The 20,751-nt window shown below is 35.5% G+C and overlaps 1 protein-coding gene across 5 annotated transcripts in view; it reads left to right on the forward strand.

Annotated features, from left to right (window-relative positions):
• LOC109254642 (contactin-4) overlaps window positions 1–20,751 on the forward strand; it is an 893,345-nt gene that overhangs the window by 144,659 nt on the left and 727,935 nt on the right. Inside the window, exon 1 of one of the 5 annotated variants that reach the window (XM_053897543.1) lies at window positions 11,533–11,551. The exons of the other annotated variants lie outside the window; for them this stretch is intronic. The gene's annotated coding sequence lies outside the window, so the exon portion shown is untranslated. Of the gene's footprint in view, window positions 1–11,532; window positions 11,552–20,751 lie in introns of those variants that run through there. 5 annotated transcript variants of the gene reach the window in all.

Here is a 20,751-nt window from a genome sequence, read left to right on the forward strand (position 1 = left end):
GATCTCTCTCTCTCTCTCTCTCTCTCTCTCTCTCTCTCACACACACACACACACACACACACGCACACACACACATTCTTAAACTGCCATGTGCTCTTACATGAACACCTTGCTGGATGTTAATTTTTCAGAATATTACTGGTCCTAATTATTTTCCTCAGGGACAAATAGGATTCCTAATCTCAAACTTTGTTAGGATTCTGTTTAATCACAGCTTTGATGTATTTTCTTTCCATTTATTCTGTAATTGGTACTCTGCTTCTCTTGGACATTCTCAACTTGCAACCATCTTCTGTCTCCCAAATTTTTGACATTTTGTGACTCAGACATAGTAAAGTGCACATAACCATGCAATCATTTACTTCATTCATTCAAAAACTTGTCATCAAGGCAGTGTGCTGGCTCCTGTGGGAATAATAATGAAAGGATTTTGTACTACCCCTTATCCCAAAAGGAAGCTTTTAACGGGGATTTTTTTTGGCCATTTTATGTAAACATTTTTTGAATGACAAAACTGCTATTGTTAACATATACTTTAAGTAACTTCCAGATAGTTATTTTGGTTCTGGCCCTTAGTGATGCTGTGAATGATAGGCACATTTTTAACTGAGGATATTGATTTGAAGGTACAGCATAATTAGGATATGCAGTGTTTTTTAATTCACCACATGTCTTAACAGTGCCAAAACTTACTTCTCCCTGGGAATCTAGGAAAAGTTTTTTGGAGGGGATTGGCATTCATTTTGTTCAGGGGTATGGTTAGGATGGTTACCACAGACTAACTAAGTAATGCAAATTTAGATAGGAAGACAGGCCTTGGGGCATGGATGTGTACAGCATATGGAGGGTGTCAGTTAAGTACAGCATACAATGTGGAGAGAAATGTGCCTATTGTGTGTGATACACAAGTACATTGTATTGTATACATTTAGTCACATGTCTCTTCTTTAGGAGGTACATTTGTGGAGATGCCTTTTTTTTAAATTAAAAATTATGCTTATTTTCAACACAGAGAGAGAGAGAGGCACAGAGCGTGAGTTGGGGAGGGACAGAGAGAGAGGGAGACACAGAATCTGAAGCAGGCTCTGCACTGACAGCAGCAAGCCCAACGTGGGGCTCCAACACAGGAACCATGAGATCATGACCTGAGCTGAAGTCGGATGCCTAAGCTTAACTGACTGAGTCACCCAGGCGTCCATGCACAGATGCCTTTCTACCTGGCTGTCATACACAGTTTGGTTGATTAGTTTCTGCTTGTGTAGTAACTTCAATAATCCTTGAGTTATGCACTCTTCATCAGTCTTGATAGAGTGTTGAATGTTCAAAAGAAAAATTCCAAGAACCTATTAAATCATCAAATGCCATTGCATGTTTATGAAATCAGAGGAAAGACAGTTTCTACATTAGAGCAAATCTACTTTCCTATACTTGGTTGAGGTTGTAAGGAGAGATTACTCTGCTTCCTTAAGAAGGTTAAGCTGTCATCTAGTTAAATATGGACTTAAAATAATGCTGCCAAAGCAGCTGCCTCCTGTGATTGATGATGATGATGATGGATGATGATAGTTTTGAAATCAGTTTTTCAGGGAAATTGCTATTTTTCTACTTTGGCTGATGTTGTGGTCTGGATTGGGGATTTCTTGTCATATTAGGTATCTTTTTTGATTAAAAAAGAAATTTCTAAGGACTGTATTCTCTATGATAAAATGGCTCTAAAACGGAGTATATGGGGCAAATGATTATAAGGTGTTCTATATGTATTACTTGAGTGACAGTAGTTATTCTGGGCTTCACAGTGTCATCTCATGGTGAATTGTGTTTAGGGGAACATAAAGCAACTCACTTCTAGGCAGAGAAGTGGCAGAAAGCATGGTATTCCAAGAATGTTCACATATATTGATAACTCAGTAGTCTCTTCATGCTCCTCAAGCTTATGCATTGGTTCCCTCTATTTGGGTTGCTTTTACTCCAGATATCTGCTTGTCTGGGTCCATTATTACTTGGATCTCTGCTCAGATGTTGGACATATACATCACTTTTCACTCTCTGTGTTATGTGTTTATTTCCTTATTGTCTGTCTCCCCATCTAGGATGTATAGTACATGAGAGCAGAGATCAGTTTGTTCAGTGCTATAAACTGAAAATCTATAAAAGTTCCTGGCCCATAATAGGTAGATAATTAGTAATTATTGAATGATAAGCTGAATGAATTAATCTTTATTTTATACAGAGAGGACAAAGTCTTCAAAATATTTTTAAAAGCTAATTAGTGTTTGGCTTGAGAGCCAAAGTCAAGCTTTTTGGTTTATTAACTTAACTTGCTTTTGTTTGTGTATGCACAAATGATACAAACAACAAACAGCCTTGAAAAAAGAAACAGAACATTCAGGGCTTGCTCTCAGGTGTAGTGGAGATTTTTTTATCTCATCATGTAGTGGAGAAAAGGAATCAATTTTGTTTACACAAAAATCACTGGTTAACCTCTATTCCATACCATTCCATTGTGTAAGCCTGAACACACACTGGTCTGAAAAAGCTATTTTCAGAAAGGGAAAAAACAAACAAAAACAAAACACAGTACCCCCCCCCCCCCAAGTATTTTTTAAAGGCCAATAACATTTGTATCCACTGGGTAAACATGATCAATCAAAGCTTTACAAGCTTTATATGGGTTGCTTCCTTAACAAATGTGTTTTTTGCCTTAGTCATTCATCATATCTGGAAGTCTGGATGATGAGCTTGAGCACTCTCTTAGGTTAACATTGAAAATAGCCACTTGGTGGATTTGTAAAGGGAAAAGCCTGTTAAAGTGGCAAACATTCTCTCCTGACAACGTAAGCAGCCTATTGTAACCTGTGTTGTGTTGGCTTGATATGGTGAATTCAGCTCAACTTTAGGGGAAGGATTTGTTGTAACAGAGAAATCAGGTTATGAATGTGAAGAGCTAACATGCACATGTTGAAGGTATTCCGTTGGACCCTCCGAGTGCATAGGGGGGTTTCAAACGAGACTGAAGGTACTAGCTAGCTGCTGAAAGCAGAATCATCTGCTGTGTTGAATAAACTACCCTAAAAAATGGTAGAGTGTCTTAAATAACCAGGTTATAAATAACCAGCAACCAAGTTGCTGCTGTCAGTATATCCCTACTTAGAGGGATTGATGAACTGTTTAGTGAGGGGGGAAAGGAAAGCAATGAAAAACAAAAAGTTGATCCATTGGAAGCAAACATGTGGTATCATATCCAGAGAGCACTTTGTATAAGGAATCTGGTGCAGTCATATGTGGTATCATGCTAAGACCTCTGAAATGAGACACAACACCAATTATATGTTGTTTCATGCCTGTAAATGCTTTGTTTCCCAGCTAAGTTAGTGCTTATGAAAGACAGCAGATAGGTGAATATGGACTTGTTTATCTTTTGTTGTAGAATTGGTAAGGCTTAAGCAAAAGAATCTGGGTCATTCATAGGGGCAAGTTCAGATCTTATTGAGGTCAAATAAGAACTTGAGGGAGAAGAGCAGCTGAAACCACAACATTGGGCAAAGAATTGAATGGAGGGACAAGAGGGTTATGGAAGAACATGCAAATGAGGTCCAGTAAGTTTAAAATAAGTCAAATGGAAATTTGAGACCCTGAAAGTTCTAGAGGGGTCTTACCACCCTGGTTTTGATTTACACTGACATTACTGTGGTACATCTTGGCATAGTCCTTTAAAAGAACCCAGGAACATACTTAAACCATATCCCCTACATAATAAGTGTTTTTATAGAGCCCCGCTTTTAGATATTTTATTCTTTTCAAGATCCTTGCAGAGGGAGTTTGAATAATTTTCAATTCCTTCGTTAGCTGGGATGTATATCAGAAATGAATTTTAAAATAAGCCATCTCTGGGGTGCCTGGATGGATCAGGTGGTTAACCGTCCAACTTTGGCTCAGGTCATGATCTCGTGGCTTGTGACTTCAAGCCCCACGTTGGGCTCTGTGCTGACAGCTCAGAGCCTGGAGCCTGCTTTGGATTCTGTGTCTCCTCTCTCTGCCCCTCCCATGCTCATGCTCCGTCTCTCTCTGTCTCTCAATAACAAATAAACGTTAAAAAATAATTAAAAAAAATAAGCCATCTCTTAGTATCTCCTAATCCTGTTCCAGAGATGTGCAGGTTGCCCCAAAATGTTGTTTTCTACATGGGTTTTGGGTCTCTTCGACAGAAGGTGGCTCACTTGAAAACCTAAGATACCTTATAACTGACCCTTCTAATTTAACTTTTCTATATAAAAGTGTATTCATTTTTGTGTAGTCAATTAAAAATGAAAGGATTGAATTTCATGAGAGAATCTTAGATTTGAAAGGGCTTTAGACCAGAGACAAGAAGGGAGAGTCAGTGTTTCCCTTTAAATGGCACAGCTGATTCACACACAGATTTTAGGATCATGGCCTCAGTGTACTTTTTCACAGGGAGAGTAGAATAGAGTGTTTAAGAACATAAGCTCTGTAGTTAAATAAGATCAGATTAAAAATTCACCATCATCCATGTTAGCTGTGTGACCTTAAGCAAGTTACTTACCCTGTATTGCTTCACCATCTATAAAATAGTGTTATTAATAGCTTTTGTCTTATGAATTTGTTTTGAGGATTAAATGGAACAATACATATAAAACTTAGCACAATACCTGGCAAAGCCTTAAAAAATATTCAGTACATGATAGTACACCTATATTGTATTTGTACTGTTGTGTAACAAATTACCACAGATGTAGTAACTTAAAGTAACCCCACATTTATTATCTCACAAATTTGATGGACCAGACATCTGGCATGTTTTAGTTGAATTATTCACTCAGGGTTTCATAATGCTAAGATGGAAGTGTCAGTGGGCCGTATCTTCATGTGGAGGCTCAATTAGGGAAGTACCTGTTTGCAGACTTTTCGGATTATTGGCAACATTCATTCCCTTGCAGATGTGAGAATGAGGTCTCAGATCCTTGCCTTACCAACTGTCAGCCAGACTCTGCCCTCAGGACCTTGCCATGTGGTGCCCTCCATAAGCACCTTACAACATAGTAGCTTACTTGTTCATAGCAGAGCAATTTTTATCACTTCAAGCCTCTCCCTTCAGGAAGGGAGAGAGTTTACTTTAGTTCAAAACCATCCAAGAGGATATCTTTTTTGAATAACTCAGAACCAACAGATTGGGGGCTTCCCTCTAATCACCTGAGTCATATGAAATAGTCTAACCAGGGGTTTGAAATCCATTGTATTCACCGCCACACCCTCATTAACAGGGAGGGTATCATATTGGTTGTGTACAGCAAGGGACAGGGATCTTGGGGCCATCCCAGAATGCTGCCTTCTTCAGAGAAGTTTCATTGTTGTCATTAATTCTTGCTCTTATCATTATTATATTCTTGTATTTATATTCTATGTCTATATATGTACCTCATTATTATATACTTTCTGAGCTTATGGTTGTTATGAGCTCTAAAGTGAAAAGTGTGTGATAGTAATGGAAAATAAAGGATACTATTTGGGAATCTTTGCTTATGAAGGAATCTACATTGTCTCTATTTGTTTTGTACTGCATAATGATATTTAAAACATACTAAATGTTGTCCCCCCTGAGAATATGTGTATTATAATAGAATTCTTAAAATATTAGTAAGTTGTGAATGAAGACAAAAGTAGACAGTGATCAGGGAAACACAGAACATAATATTGAATGTTCAGTATAATACCTAGTAATTTAGAAAGTTTCACTGATTTTGCTGTAGTTCTAGTCAATTGAAAAAGAGGAGAGATTACTTTAAAAGAATAATTAGTAAAGGCACTTGAATATTTTACACATAAATATGAGGAAGAAAAGTTCTGCTTTAAAATGCTAATGTGTTGTCATCTATTTACACAGTGTCATTATATGAATATTTTCAGAATTCCTAATAGGAATATCTTACTTCTTGCTCTTGAAAAGAAGCTAATGAAAAGCCAGTCCTCCTGACCAGTTATGAAAATGTATTTCCTGTCCTATAAGCTATCATTAATTTCCTGATACACCTGGAATATGCCACAAGCAATTTGTAGTGGCATCAGTTAACATTTGGGAAGTTGAGCATGGCCATCTAGGATATTAAATATTTGCTTCTGGAATAATGATAAAATCTATTGATAGTATATTCTCTAAGTATTTGTTAACAATAACAGCAAAGTTCAGGGGTACTAGATAAATGACAGAATATCCATTTAGATTCATTTTCCTCAATTCTTCTGATTTTTGTGTTTTCATTTGGTTCTGAACACTCACTTCTGTGAAATTTTGGAAATAGGGCTTTCAGGGCTCTATCACTAAAGGTCCCTTAGGAAATAAGTTTTTGTATCATCAAAGTCATTCAGAAGACTTTGGTAATAAAGTCATAGGGTCATTGCCTTTTCTGTATTTGGGATTAATGGACAGCAAGGAAATAAAATAGTACTTTAGCCTTAGTTATAAAATAATACATAGTTTACTCAGGGTGGCATGCCGGCAGAAATAGGTATTATTCTATTTTTAAAAGTTAGCTATTAATGTTTCTTGATTCACAATATATTATGTAGACAGATTCCATATTTCCCTGTATGTCATACATCATGGATTACGTTGAAAAATAAAGTTGGTATAGTTTCATTGAAGCTATGCCACAAAGCATAAATATTAAAAAGAAAAGGTTGTTTTCCAATTTGATGAGTTGTCCAGTTGATACATTCTGTTTCCTCTGCTGTATTGTATAAAATAAAAACAACGGTTCAGAAAGTGAGTATGCCAAAATCAATTTCATTGATTCAAAATGTATGCATTTATTTTATTTTGGCCTAAGTGTATTCCAATCAGCACTACATATGTGGTAGTAACCTGTGATGATTTCTATTCATACTGTACATTCGTATATACAGGAATTGGAAAATCGCTTTCATATAATAGGTGCTGGATACATAATAACTTAATGAATGAACAGATTATAGATATTAAAGCCAGTAGTCTCTAATGAAATGATTGACTTTATTTTTTACTCTAATCTAGTTCAACTATAAAAATACTCTGGGTAAAGTTTTTGATCAAAACTTAATACGTAAGTTCCATTGGAAGTGCACTGGACTTCATTTTCAAATGAATCTTTAGCAAAACATTTAAGTCTTTAAGTCATCTTTATTACATTTTTTTACTCTCTTGGGACCTTATTGCTTCATTAATTCATGACATTTAGATATTTTTTAAACATGTTTCCAATTTTTTTTAGAATTCATGTGTCAAGAAAAATGAAAATTACTTTTTCCTGTTTTCTTTTCTTGCATTCCTATTAATTATATTTTCTATATGTAAACAAGAAAAAGGAAAAAAAAAAGATTGGAAGACATTCATTAGAAGTGAAATGGTACTGCTTGAAATAATGGTCAAATCATAGGTAATCACTTCTGTTATTCTCCTTATCTTTTAGAATAAAATATGTCCTTATTTTCTGGGTTTAATTGTAGATTTCTTATAGCTGATGATTTAAAAGCCCATCCACTAGGAAATTTAACTCAAATGGTTAAGTGAGGTAACTTAAATGCTGAATCCTTTCTAAGTAGCTACTGGCTTGATAATAGTATTTGATGATCTGGTTGGTTTGTCATCCAAAGCACTAAGTAATATTTAGTTCCTTTTGAAGTCAATACCATTGTTGACTAAAGATGTCAAAAAACAAGATTGTCTTGAAAACTATTATTTCTTTGTCAGGGTGTTTTATCTTCATTTAGTCTTTAACCTTTTATGGTAATTTAGCATATTTTAAATTTATTTCTTGTCCCTTAGAGACCATTACATTCACAAAAGAAAATCAGACATAATGTGCAAGCACGCGTGTGCACAGACACACACGTGCACACACACACACAAGCACACACACCTACCAGATTTAGTATTTGCATGTTTACTTTGAACCGTTTAAATGGCCATTGGAAATAAGATCCAAAGAGCATTCTTAGAATCTAGTCTTACTAGTTTGGCTTTCTTTTAATTGAAGTTGGTCAAGGTGACTAGATTATCCTAAATCTCTAGTATACTTTGTATTGTGTCATGGTTCTAAGCACATTGAAGAATTCGGTCTTTGGTCAATGTTTTAAAAAGTGTTTGAACTACTTGCATTCCTGCTGCCTTATTTTTTTCCCCATTGGAATGAACAGCAACTTACTTTCTGGTAGACGTATCCCTATTTGTTTAAAAAATTTTATATGGGTGGATGCTATATTATTGATGAGAAACAAGATAAAAAATTAGAAAGGGATAATATATTCTAAACAAAGCAGAAAAAAATATTCTGCTTTGTGATTTAGACCATAATTCTAGAATTTCTTTTATCTATCCTTTGATAAATTCATTGCTGGAGAATTCTGTTCACTAATTTTTCTTTATTTTCTTGAAACAAAATACAACTTCCTACCACTAATCTTTTCTTTTTTTTTTTAATTTTTTTTAACTTTTTATTTATTTTTGAGACAGAGAGAGACAGAGCATGAATGGGGGAGGGTCAGAGAGAGGGAGACACAGAATCCGAAACAGGCTCCAGGCTCTGAGCTGTCAGCACAGAGCCCAACGTGGGGCTCGAACTCACGAACCGCGAGATCATGACCTGAGCCGAAGTCGGCCGCTCAACCGACTGAGCCACCCAGGCGCCCTAACTAATCTTTTCTTTAATGGAATTAGTTTGATCATAATCTGCCAAGATTTCTTACTAATTTAACATTTTCAAATTATACCTGTACAGTTGATATTGGTCTTGTTACTTTCTGATATTCTGACTTGAGAAATTTCATTGAGGATCACCACAGATTGCCTTATTTTTTTTGTCTCAATAAGCATTTAGAAACTTCCTAATACATAAGCTAGACATAGATAGTTACAGGATGAAATATATTATATTAGAATGAAATCTTGCCTAAGAAAACAATTGGAAAATGCTTTACTCTGGTTTTAATCACCTACTCCTGCTAGATGCACCTTATTTGCTCACGTTTATGAACCCACCACCCATGCCATAATTGGCTTTGAACTTCCCGGATCACAAATCCTGTATGTAATAATTCCACTCACATAGTCCCTTTCTCGCATTTCTGGAAACTAATCTTTATCTTCATAGATACTTTGAACTACTATCTCATGTCTAAGCCTGAGTTCCTGACCTTTTACAATTTTTATTTTTGATTTTTTGTTATTCATATATTGATTTGCTGATACCCCCACTGAAACGTGAGATTTATGACACCAGGAACCTCATCCATTTGAACTACCACTATTTCCCAGTCCTTAAAGCATAGCTTGGCATAAGAGACATTCTTGATAAAAGAAAATAAACAAGGATGTATGTATATACATATACATACACATACATACATATATGTACACACACATACACACACATTTAAAATATGGTTATTAACATATGTCATATGTGATTATTATTAATATCATAGCAGGTACTTGTGTACTCTGACACTGTACTTTTTCTTTTATTATTTCATTTAGTGCTTGCAGCCTTATGAGGTTCAAGTACTATTATCCAAATAAGGACATAGAGACTTAGGTTAAATAATTCACCCAAAACTATATTGTACTAGTAAACTGATATTTCAGTGATAAGTGTAAGTTTCAGACCTTTTTTCTTTTTAATTTCAGCCTTTCTTTTAACTCCTCTTCTGCACATGTCCCCTTTCTCCCCAACAACTTTATGGGGTTCAGCCATATGTTTGTTTTTGGACATCAGCCTAGTTTATTTAGCCAATCGTAACACAAATTTCTAGTTTACTAACAAAACATGATAACTGAGAAGGGAGATGTCAGTGAAAGTTGTCTTTAAAGTTAATGATAGCATACATTTGGACAGTGCCTTATCTTTTATAAATAGATTTTCATATGAATTCTTACTTATAATTGTATTACCAGTTGGAGAAACTGCTTTCACAGTTAAAAATGTTAAATGTTGGGGTGCCTGGGTGGCTCAGTTGGTTAAACATCTCACTTTTGCTTTTGGATCGGGTCATGATCTCACTGTGAGGGAGTTGGAGCCCTTTGTCAGGCTCTGCATTAATAGCATGAATCCTACTTGGGATTCTTTCTCTGCCCCTCCCCTTCTCATGCTATCTCTCTCTCTCTCTCTCTCTCTCTCTCTCTCTCTCCCCCAAAATAAATATTAAAAAAAATCTTTTTACATGTTAAATGCTATAGCCAAAGTCTGTAGGTGGTGGCTGAGTGGCAGACTAGGATTCATATCTTGTTATCTGTGTTTTACTTTCCATAGGTTACAGGGTGATACTTGCAGAGAGTTCCCTTTTGTATAATTTACAGAACGTTAGGGCCTCCGTTTCTTGTCCAAAAATGGTGATAACTGTTCTTTTACTTTCTATTATATAATGTATCTCTAGGATGAAATCAAGGTTTCTCAACCTCAGCCTATAGACGTTTGGGGCTAGGAAAGTCTTTGCTGTAGGAGGCTGTGCTTTGTGGGGATAGCAACATCCCTGACCTCTACTCTACCCAGTACCATTCTCCTAGTTAGGAGAACCAAAAATGTCTTTAGGCTTTGCCTAAGTTTTTGCCTCCCAGAGGAAGCAAAATTTAAAAGTCTACATTACATTAAGATAATGAATGTTAAGATGTTTTGTTAATTTCCAAACATTCTCAAATTCACCATCTTTTTAGGTTGAGCTTGGAGAGCAATAAAAATGCACTTCCGTGGATTAAGCAACCAGGCAGAAGAGAAAGCAATGTATAGATATTAAGGACAAGAGCTGGCCACCTACTGTTTCTGCCTTGTGAAAGCTCACTCATCCGGATTTCTGCTATAAATTCCTTGCTTTTGCATTATTCTAAGTCAATATTTAATGTTGCCTGTTAATAGGACTTCCCATTATAGATTTAAGTTTTCATTTCTTTATGAAATATTCTGCAGCATATTCACTACCATATGAATAATTAAAACTAAATTGTACTTGTCAAAATAAATGAACATAGCACATTTGGGGATAGAAAAATCCCTAATTTTTTCCCATATGGTTTATTGCCTATTATTCTTATTTGTGGGATTTGATGCTATGTAGTGACTCAAAGTTATTATTCAGAGTTACAGCACTTACGCTGTATTGGTTTCTGTTGAATTGAGAACATAGAAAATGTCAATTAAATTTAAAGGCCTGCATTTTGGTTTGTCTGTTACTTACAGAGTAAAAATAAAAAAAAAATCTTCGGAGGCAGCCGCATCTTAATGACGAACATGTTATGATCATGCTGCTAATAACATGTGTACTGATATTCATGAATGAGATTTTTTTGAAACGACACATGTATACATTATTTATATTATAGGCCTTGGTGGTGGAGCTTTGAGAAAGCTGTCCAGGAGATGAGTGTGAGCATCTTCTCTGTCAAGAATTTTCTACTGTTTTATTTTGATGCAAGTTGCTACATTTACCATCTGGGATAGAAGTTTGAGGATCAACACCAGCTATTCCAGACTGCAGACATTCAAAAATTATATGGAATAGAGCAAATAGTGTAAGACAGCTTTGCCTCATTGCTTTTCCCTTTCAGTGGCATATCGCTCAGATGTAGAAGTTAGTTTAATTTTCAGACAGAACTGTGTACCTTGAGAATGGCTGGACATCTTCCATTTGCACTACTTTTTATTATTGTCAGAACTGATCAAATAAATCTGCCTGAGTTCTGAGTGTGGGATGCATGTTGAAAGTGATTTTATTTTTGCCCAATAAGTCCTAAACATGCTGTCGTCTTCATTTTATTTTCCCTCTCCCATCTTGGAGTGCCTTTTGCAACTTGCCTCACAAATCACATTGTCTCTACTTATATTACTCAGGCCTTCTCCAGCTGGTAAAATGCATTTTTCCCCTTCAGCAAGATTCAGTTTTCCCTATTCTTATTCCCTGTATGTTTCCCTTCACTTTTAATGTGAAAATTGCAAATATATTTCTAACCCCTTCTGTGTGACACTTTCCATTTATTGAAAACTTATGCTACATGAAGTAATGTAGAAGAGATATCTAAAATGCTTACATCCATTTTCCGCTCTGTATCCCCAACTGGACCAATTTTTCCGGATAATTTTCCCTTTCTTTCCAATTTCATCTACATCATATAATTCAGGAAACTAAAAGCATCTTGTTTTTTCCAGATTCATTCTGTACTGCAGACTTTTCTAACAAAAACCTGCCAGAGACCACTTAGACTTCTGTGCAGTTTTATATAAGAGGATAAAAAATCGCCATGCTGGAGTAAGGCATGCAATCTGTTTGGGTACTGAATGAGAAGAAGAGTAGGTTTTGTAATCTTGGGCTTGTCTTATAACCTCTCTGTGCCATATTCTTTTGTATATAATAAGAATTTGTTATCCTTTTCCTGCCCAGAGGATTTTTGAGGTTTCCAAATGTGAGGTAAACAAAGAGGTAAAATAGTTTTGAAGCTTCATAGTATTTTACTTCACAAATGTACTTTTTTCCAGAAACTTTCCTGATAACTATCCCATCAGACACATTAGAACTTAAATAACATTTCTGTTTTCATACCAAGTTAAGTGGAGTTAGATTTGGATATAAGAAAAAGAAAATCTATAATAGCAGAGTCTTAATAAAAGTTACTTGTTCTCTTTCAAGTAAAAGTCAGGGTAGTTAATCCAACATTGCTTTGGTGTTGCAGGATGTGAGGGATCCAGACTTTGTCATATATTGTCCTTGTGTGCATGCTCATAAGAGGAGCTTTGGTGTTTAGACACATTCTAAGCAGCAGAATGGAGAATGAAGCAATTATTTTCCATTAATGAAAGTAGTTGCCATACGGCTTCTCTGGTTAATCCCATGGACTTAGATTGCTACATGTGACTGCAAGTAAGCCTAGAAGCAACAGAGTCATTCTTGTGGCCATGTGCCCAGCTAACATTTGTCTTAGGAAAGAAAAGATTAGCACTATTTTTCTCATAAACACTAATTTTAATTTAAAAATACAATCTTTCTGAGTAGACTATGAACTACATATGGGCAGGGACTAGTATAGTACAATAATTTGGTGTTGGCAGTCTTTGTGGCAACAAATACTCATCAATAAATCAACAAATATTCATTGAAAATGTACATGGCGGGAGTATTTCCCTAAATGTGAATGTGACAAAAACTGAGGCTGATTTTCAAAAAAATTGAAAACAGTTGTTCCCAGCCATTCCTTTTTTACTCATTAATCACTGAACATCTTATGTGCTAAATACTGTAGTCAGATTAGTATAGTTTTCCTTACACTGGCAACTGTAATACAACCATTTATCAAGACATGTTTTGGATTCCTTTTTGGAAATGACTTTCAGACTAATGTTTCAAGACACATAAGGGAAACATTCTCTTTATTACTAATTTTAAACCTTTAAACCTGCTTTTTTCATATTTTGCTCTGATAGCTTTTTGACCTCCTCAAAAAAATCCCATCTACTCCTATAGGATTATAATTCGGTCCCCTTGGTGGATTTTTAAATAAAGGCTGTTAGCTGTGATTGAGGCTTTCATACTTCTGAGACATGGTGTCTTAATGTCCTGGGATCAAATTAATTAAGTGTCTCATTTATTGAGCACTGTTGTTGAAGAATTTATAATGTGTTCTCTGCAAACTGATTCATTGGTAAAGAACAGCATTGCTATTTTGAGTGTTCTAGAAATGTCACAATATTAGAGGCTTCTCAGAAGGATTGTTGAAGAGTTTTCACAAGGGGAAGGTCATTGGTAGTAACAATAGCTGCCATCAGAGTCAAATGGTTTGCTTGGCTTGCTGTTTTAAGATATCAAAAGAGTATGGGCCCTCTGGTGATGAGAAGGTGATGAAATTGCCAAAGTTATTTTAATGTCTCTTCAAATAGAAGCACACAGTGGTGTGTGATTCACTTTATTATTACTGAATTTTAAGAGGACCTCAATTAAGAATTAAGTGCATTTATTGGCATGGGTCTGTCTTGTCTCATAGAAACAAAGATGGTACCAGGGGAATTTCCCTTTCAGAAATGTAAAGAAGTACTGATGAGTGAACTTTGCCTGTGTCTAAAAGATAGCATTGACCTCCTTTCCTGCTTCCTGTGCGAGACATGACTGGTGGGGGTGGGGTGGAAATTTAGTGTGACGGACACTGAAATAACCATTTCCTGAGGTGATACTGTCTTTCACTTAAGCGATGAATAGGTTTTCTTTGAATTGATCTGTATGTGTTTGTAAAGGAAGCATAAATATCTCCTCTTCTCATAGGAAGAAGACTATTTCAAAGGGCCATTTTCTTTTCTGACAAAGAAATTCATACTGGAGACAAATCAGCAATTTCACAGCTGGTTTGTAAAATCCTGAAATGATGTATACAAATCAAAGCAGGAGAGATTCATTTGGAATGAAAGGAATATTTGAATTGCATCTCACTTTCTAATAAGATATTGTTTCATGGTTCTACAGTATTATAAACATGCTATGTGTGTTATACATGACAATTCTGTCTTATCTGTGACTCAGGAACTTTTTGAGAATGTGACAGTTTGATAGCATAAAATTATAGGAATTAGATGTAACTGTATCATCTAATCCATGTATGTCCCATACTTTGCTCACTAGTAACTGACCATGCTGATCCTCGCCTAAAACATTTCTTAAAATCTATGTGAAAACACTCATCGTTTCCTAAGGTAACCTGTTACATTTTTGGAAAGTAGTGGATTTTCTTACATAGATTGAAAAAAAAAAACCTTAGTTCTTTATATTTTGCAACTCTTTTATTTACCTACTTTATTAGCTATGTTCATGCAAATAAGGTATGCCTAAAGTCAAATGTGTAGGTTATGTGGTACTGGAGTCACTGGTATATTTCCACCTTAAACTCTAATCTCTAGGATAAGGAGCAGTTGCTTGTTTCTAGTTGATACATGCAGAGAGGAAATTAGGTGGGTAGATATCTTGAGATAAACAGGTTTCTCCACCCATCCACAAAGTAGTAGGGAATTATTAGTGCAAATGTAACAGATGAACTAAATAGGCTTTTGTCTAAATGTGGATGCATTAGTTGCCCTGCCTATACTAATGCCAGGCTGTCATGGGAAATAAACCCAGGCTGAGTTCTGCATGTGGATGTGTCCCTCAAACTAGCAAAGTTTTCAAAGGTGTGCCCTTCAAACAAGAACAGAAAAAAACTGCACATTGAAAGAATTAGCACTCAGAGGCCTTTGTTTAATCAATGGTTAGTATGGTGGTGATTGCACAAATTTACTACATTAAATTTAATCAGGAATGTTTCTGGCATGTGGGTGGCAAGCCTACTGATTAATTCATTTATATTCTGGAAATAAGATATGTTCTCCTGGATGAATTTCCACAGTTTGGCGATTCCACAGTGTGCATTTCAGCATCTCTAAATGGCTGCTTTGTTCACAGTCTCAGAGCCGAAGTCATGCTGGATGCTGTGTGCTTATTAGCTCACTATACCAATAATGACAAACAGGAAATGGCACCATTTTAGTTCATCTCTGGGAAGAACATCAAAGGAACAGTTTAGATGGCGTTAAACACTTCAGGATTTTGATATCACTCATTTGAATTTCCTTAAGAAACCCATTAGGAGAGGTAGGAGAGATCATGATAGACACTTAGGAAGAATTAAACATTTTTCACTGGGGTTCCTAAATTGGTTAGAAATGTCTGTAATGCAGATTGTTTTAAAACTATAGGATTTGAAGTAGAAAAAAAACTAGATGGATCAGAGAGTTAACACCCTGGTTTAAATAAATAGAAAACAGAGAAGTGACAGTTTTTTAGGTGAAAAGTTAAATTATAGTAGCACTTTGAACTGAGGACTCCGATTTTGCTTACTGATCATCTTCATAGCCATTATAAAGCGTGTGTGTGTTGCAGGGGGTTGTTTCTAGACATTTGGGAACAGAAATAAGTAAAGAATGTGTGCATGCCATATACATGAGATCACACTCTGTGAATAGTCATTTGGCCATCTCAGTGAGGATGGGTCTGGAGTACTTGTTATGCCCTTAGGGTCCCCTACTTTCCTCATTTTCAAAGGTATTTCACAGATGACTCTGGGCAGGATTGCTGGAAAGGACTCTTAGTGTGTACTGTGTTTATGCTCCAGACGGTGACCAGGAGGAGAAAGAACATGGTTCATTATGATCATTTTCTGGCATTAACCATGTGATTTGCTTGAGGAAGACTGAAGTAGGCTGTGCTGGAAAATGTATCTGAGGACAATTCAGGGTAATTCCATTCCTTTGGACCTTCCCAAGAGGGAGTACACCATTCCCTCTTGGAACTCATTTCTCTTAGTCCAGCAGGCTCCTGAAGCGCAATACATATATATTTCTGTTTGGTATGCAAACCAGCGCTTATTAACATATGTGGAGTATTAGCAGCTCATAGGTATGTAGGCTATATCTGTTCTCTCTTAAAACAATCTCTCTGAGGTTGGACATCAGTTTTTCTTCTTAGAAATGTGAGCGTTAATTAGGCCAGTTCTTACGAACTTCGTAGGAATCTATCTGCTTTTGGTGTTAAAGTGTACCAAAAAGAATGCAGATGATAGGAAAAAAAAAATCTGGCCATGGTCTTGTATGTAACTCCTGTATCATGGCTGTGCTTATAACTCTGAAGATAGTTACATGGTTTTTGCAGCCACAGTGCTGAGTTCCCTGTCTCTGCAGTTACTCCCTATGTCATCTTACTCTACTTACATAACCTCTCTACTTCGATTTCTTCTTTTGTTAAACAGGGATAATAATAGCACATATATCACACATCAAATAGATAATAAAATAGAAAACTGAGAAATATATATGTATGTGAATGTTTCCTGTACCATAAAAGTGGTATTAAAAATTAGTAGAGGGGGTGCCTGGGTGTCTCAGTTGGTAAGTGTCTGACTCTTGATTTCAGCTCAGGTCATAATCTTACAGTTCGTGAGTTTGAGCCCTGCGTCTCTGCTGAGTGTGGAGCCTGTTTGGCATTCTCTCTCTCTGCGCCTTCCTCACTCCTGCTGTTTCTCTCCCTCCGTCCCTCCCTCCCTCCTTCCTTCTTTTTAAAAATGAATAAATCAACTTAAAAATAAATTTAAGGGAAATAATTATTTAATAGTGAAGGAAAACCGTTGTGGAATTTAAAACTGAAATAATCTAACTTACACTTGGTACAAAATAAATTCTAGTGGGTCTAAATTGTTCATGAAGAAAAATAAAGTGCTAGAGTTAAAACTTAAAAAAATAATGTAATCTGTATTACAGGTTTATCAAGAAAATGCAGGGAGCAAAAATTTATCATGTGCTATGTAATTATTCACCATTATTACTTTAATAAGAAAATCATTGCTTGGATTTTCTTATGTTAAGGAAAAGAATAGTTTGATTCCAGGTAGATAGCCAATTTAGACATTTTGTTCCTAGATTGTCCTGCTTATATCAGTGCTTTTGAGCATGGGCATCAGATTCTCCGCAGCAAAATCACCTAGTGGCATCTTGCCTCCAGCAAATGGCTTATTTGAGTCTATGTACCATGAGGCAACTATGCTTAACTTGAGAACCTGACCTTATATCACTGTCAAAGATTCATTCTTCAGTGAACAACTTTTTGTAATTCATATTCATGTCCTGAAATTGCTTTCTGTGTTAGAAGCCTAAATAATAGTTAAACTAATATATTATACATTGAGTACCAAAAAAGTTATTAAAAATCATATTTTTGAAGAATATTTGAAAATACAGGATCATGTTCACAAGATGCTAAACAGGAAAAAAAGCAGGTTACCAGGTTGCAAAACAGTATTTAAGTATGGTTCTAAATTAGTAATCATCAGAGAATTTTATAATCATAGAAAATGTTATTAAAATATTCTAATCTATGGTAAATTTTAGTGAGTACTTTCTTGATTTGGCCTCAACATTTTCCAAAATGAAAATAACTTCATAGGTTTATTTTTCCTCAGTATAAAAGTAATAAAGTTCATTGTAGGTATTTCAAGCAAAACAGAAAAGCATACAAAGATTGTTAAAATGTCGATGTTACCTCCTCAAAATGACCATTACTGATCTTTTAAAAAAACATTTGATGTGCAGATATTTATGAATTTCTGTATGCACCACTTCTTTCATTTTACCTAGATGGAGTTTGTCTTATCTACTTTTTTCCATTCTACAATGTCATGTGCACCTTTCCATTGCCAAAATACACTCATGTTCATTATTATTTGAACAGTCTAGTGCACTAAATAGATGTATGGCAATCTCTTACTGATATATGTGTGTGCGCGCGCACACACAATTTCCTTTGTTTGCGTTTTACAATTAGTACACTAAAACTCTAGTAAACATTGTCAGTCCTAGTTTGAAGTATCAAAAAAGGTGTATAAAAAGTCTTTTTAAAAAGCCTTCTTAAAAAATATTTAATCTACTTAAATATTAATTAGGAATACGTTTAAAAGTGTATTTGAGCTCCTCAACTAGACAGTCAGATTTATAATTACTCATGGCACAACTATAATCACTCATTTATTGATTTATTGGAAGTAGTATTTTAAGAATCTCAAAAACACTTAGTGAGCTTTTTTAAAACAACGACAATAGCACATTCCTATCTGGGTGATTCTGGCCTCCTTCCCATGAGGATGAGGTGATGACTGAATTAGAGGCTTTATTTTGTAACATTACCTGGTCCAATCAGAGGAAACTCTTAAGGTTACAGTCCCACATGTTATAGAGGAGGAAGTTGCCTGGTACTGATGGAAGTCTATCAGAGTATCCTGTTATGGATCCTCAGACTATGTGTGTGTGCCTAACACCAGATAACTCTCTACATATTGTGGCAGAAACTGGAATTATTCATTTTTATTTTTTTAAGTTTATTTATTTTGAGAGAGAGAGTATGTGTGCATGTGAGTGGGGGAGGACAAGGGACTGAGAGAGAGAATCCCAAGCAGGCTCTGCAGGGTCAGCATGGAGCCTGATGCTGGGCTTGAATTCATGAACTGTGAGATCATGACCTGAGAGAGTCATGACTTCAAGAGTCAGATGCTTATCTGACTGAGCCTTATTTTTTAAGTCTTAAAAGAATTTTAAAGATTTTATTTTTTAAGTAACCTCTACATCCAGTGTGGGACTTGAAGCCACAATCCCGAGATTAAGAGTTGTAGACTCCACCTACTGAGCCACCCAAGTGCCCCAGGAATTATTTTTTAATATATCAATATAGGATATGAAATTTCTCTCTTAGATTAGCTAAACTAAGAAGGACAAATAAAAATTAAATTAGCCTGGAAGCTGTCTTATCCAATTTTTCTGCTGTATCCAATGCTGGAGTTCAAATACCAGATTGTGAGATGCTATCCAGAAGTTGAAATTTTATTAAGGATCTTTTTAAAATGAATACAGTAATGGTAATAAACCATAATCTGTTAAAACGTGTATTGTTTTGCAATGACCATTTAAAAAGTAAATATTTTTCTGTTGGGCTCTTCTTTTATATTTCATAATTGCCTTTAAGTGTAGTATTCTGAAGACAGTATCTCCTTAAGTCCCGTTTTATATATATATTTATGTTAATGTATATGTGTATGTTTATTTCCCAAGGGAGATCATAAAAGGTTCAACTCAGCTTGCTTTGAAATGTAAACCAAGTGATAAATGTAGCAATAGGATGTATCCTTTAATTTGGTTTTCTTGCACTGTTGATGTCTTACGTGGAGACGTTTAACTTTACCTCTTGGTCTCATTAGTGGTAACTACCATGACTGATGAGTGAGTTGAATTGGGGACCGTGGTATGTAGATGAAAACAGGATTCCCTTGGTTGGAAGTCACTTACCCACATCCTCAAGATTAGCTCTAGGAAATTCTGTTTGTCCTAGAAATTTGGCTGAGCCTGCCAGATAAAGGAAATCCTTGACACATTTATGTGAAGGCCAGCTTTTTGCTTTAATGTTTTCTTAATAATAACATATATTATGTTATTAAATATGTTATCCAGGTTAATCTCGCCCTTGTAAAAACGGGATAATAATAACTCCCATGGTGTACATTTTTTCAGTCTAGCTATCCAAGATACATGAACTTTTTCTCCTTGCCTTCATTTAATGGACATTTTCATTGTTTTCCTATTCTACATAAACATAGAAATAAGAATCCCCTGGAAACTTGTGAGAGAGAGGAAAATTTTTTTTTTTTTTTTGGAAAATAATCAGTTTGGATCTTAAGACGGTAGACTTGCTTTTCCATTCCTTCTCCAACCTGCAGAGGCCAATGCCATACATTTAGCAATCAAGGAATCATCCTAGAAATTATTTGTTCTTGAAGTCTATAATTATTTCAGAATCTGTGTTTGCTTAATTTTCTCCTCACAAAACTTAGATCCCATTTTAATTGAGAACAATTTATTTTCAGAATATGTCGATTTACTTCTCTACCTCATTGGTAAATGCTACCAATCAATGAATAACCTCATTTTTTCTCTATTAAAGCTCTCCCACTGATAATCTCAGCACATTAGAAGGTCAATTATATGGACCTTGGAAAAGAAAGTTGAAAAGATATTCAGAGGGAAGGAGAAAAAATAGAGAGGGAAGCCAGACCTGAGAAGAGAGAATTCTATCCTTGAAACTAAGTTTACTGTCAATTGTTGTAGTGAAAATATTAAATATTAGCAGTATCAACCCATGTCCCTGTGGTATGGCTCATTAATTCCT

This window comes from Panthera pardus, unplaced genomic scaffold (genome assembly GCF_024362965.1).
Source record: "Panthera pardus isolate Hobbes unplaced genomic scaffold, ASM2436296v1 HiC_scaffold_8, whole genome shotgun sequence".
NCBI classification, from domain to species: domain Eukaryota; kingdom Metazoa; phylum Chordata; class Mammalia; order Carnivora; family Felidae; genus Panthera; species Panthera pardus.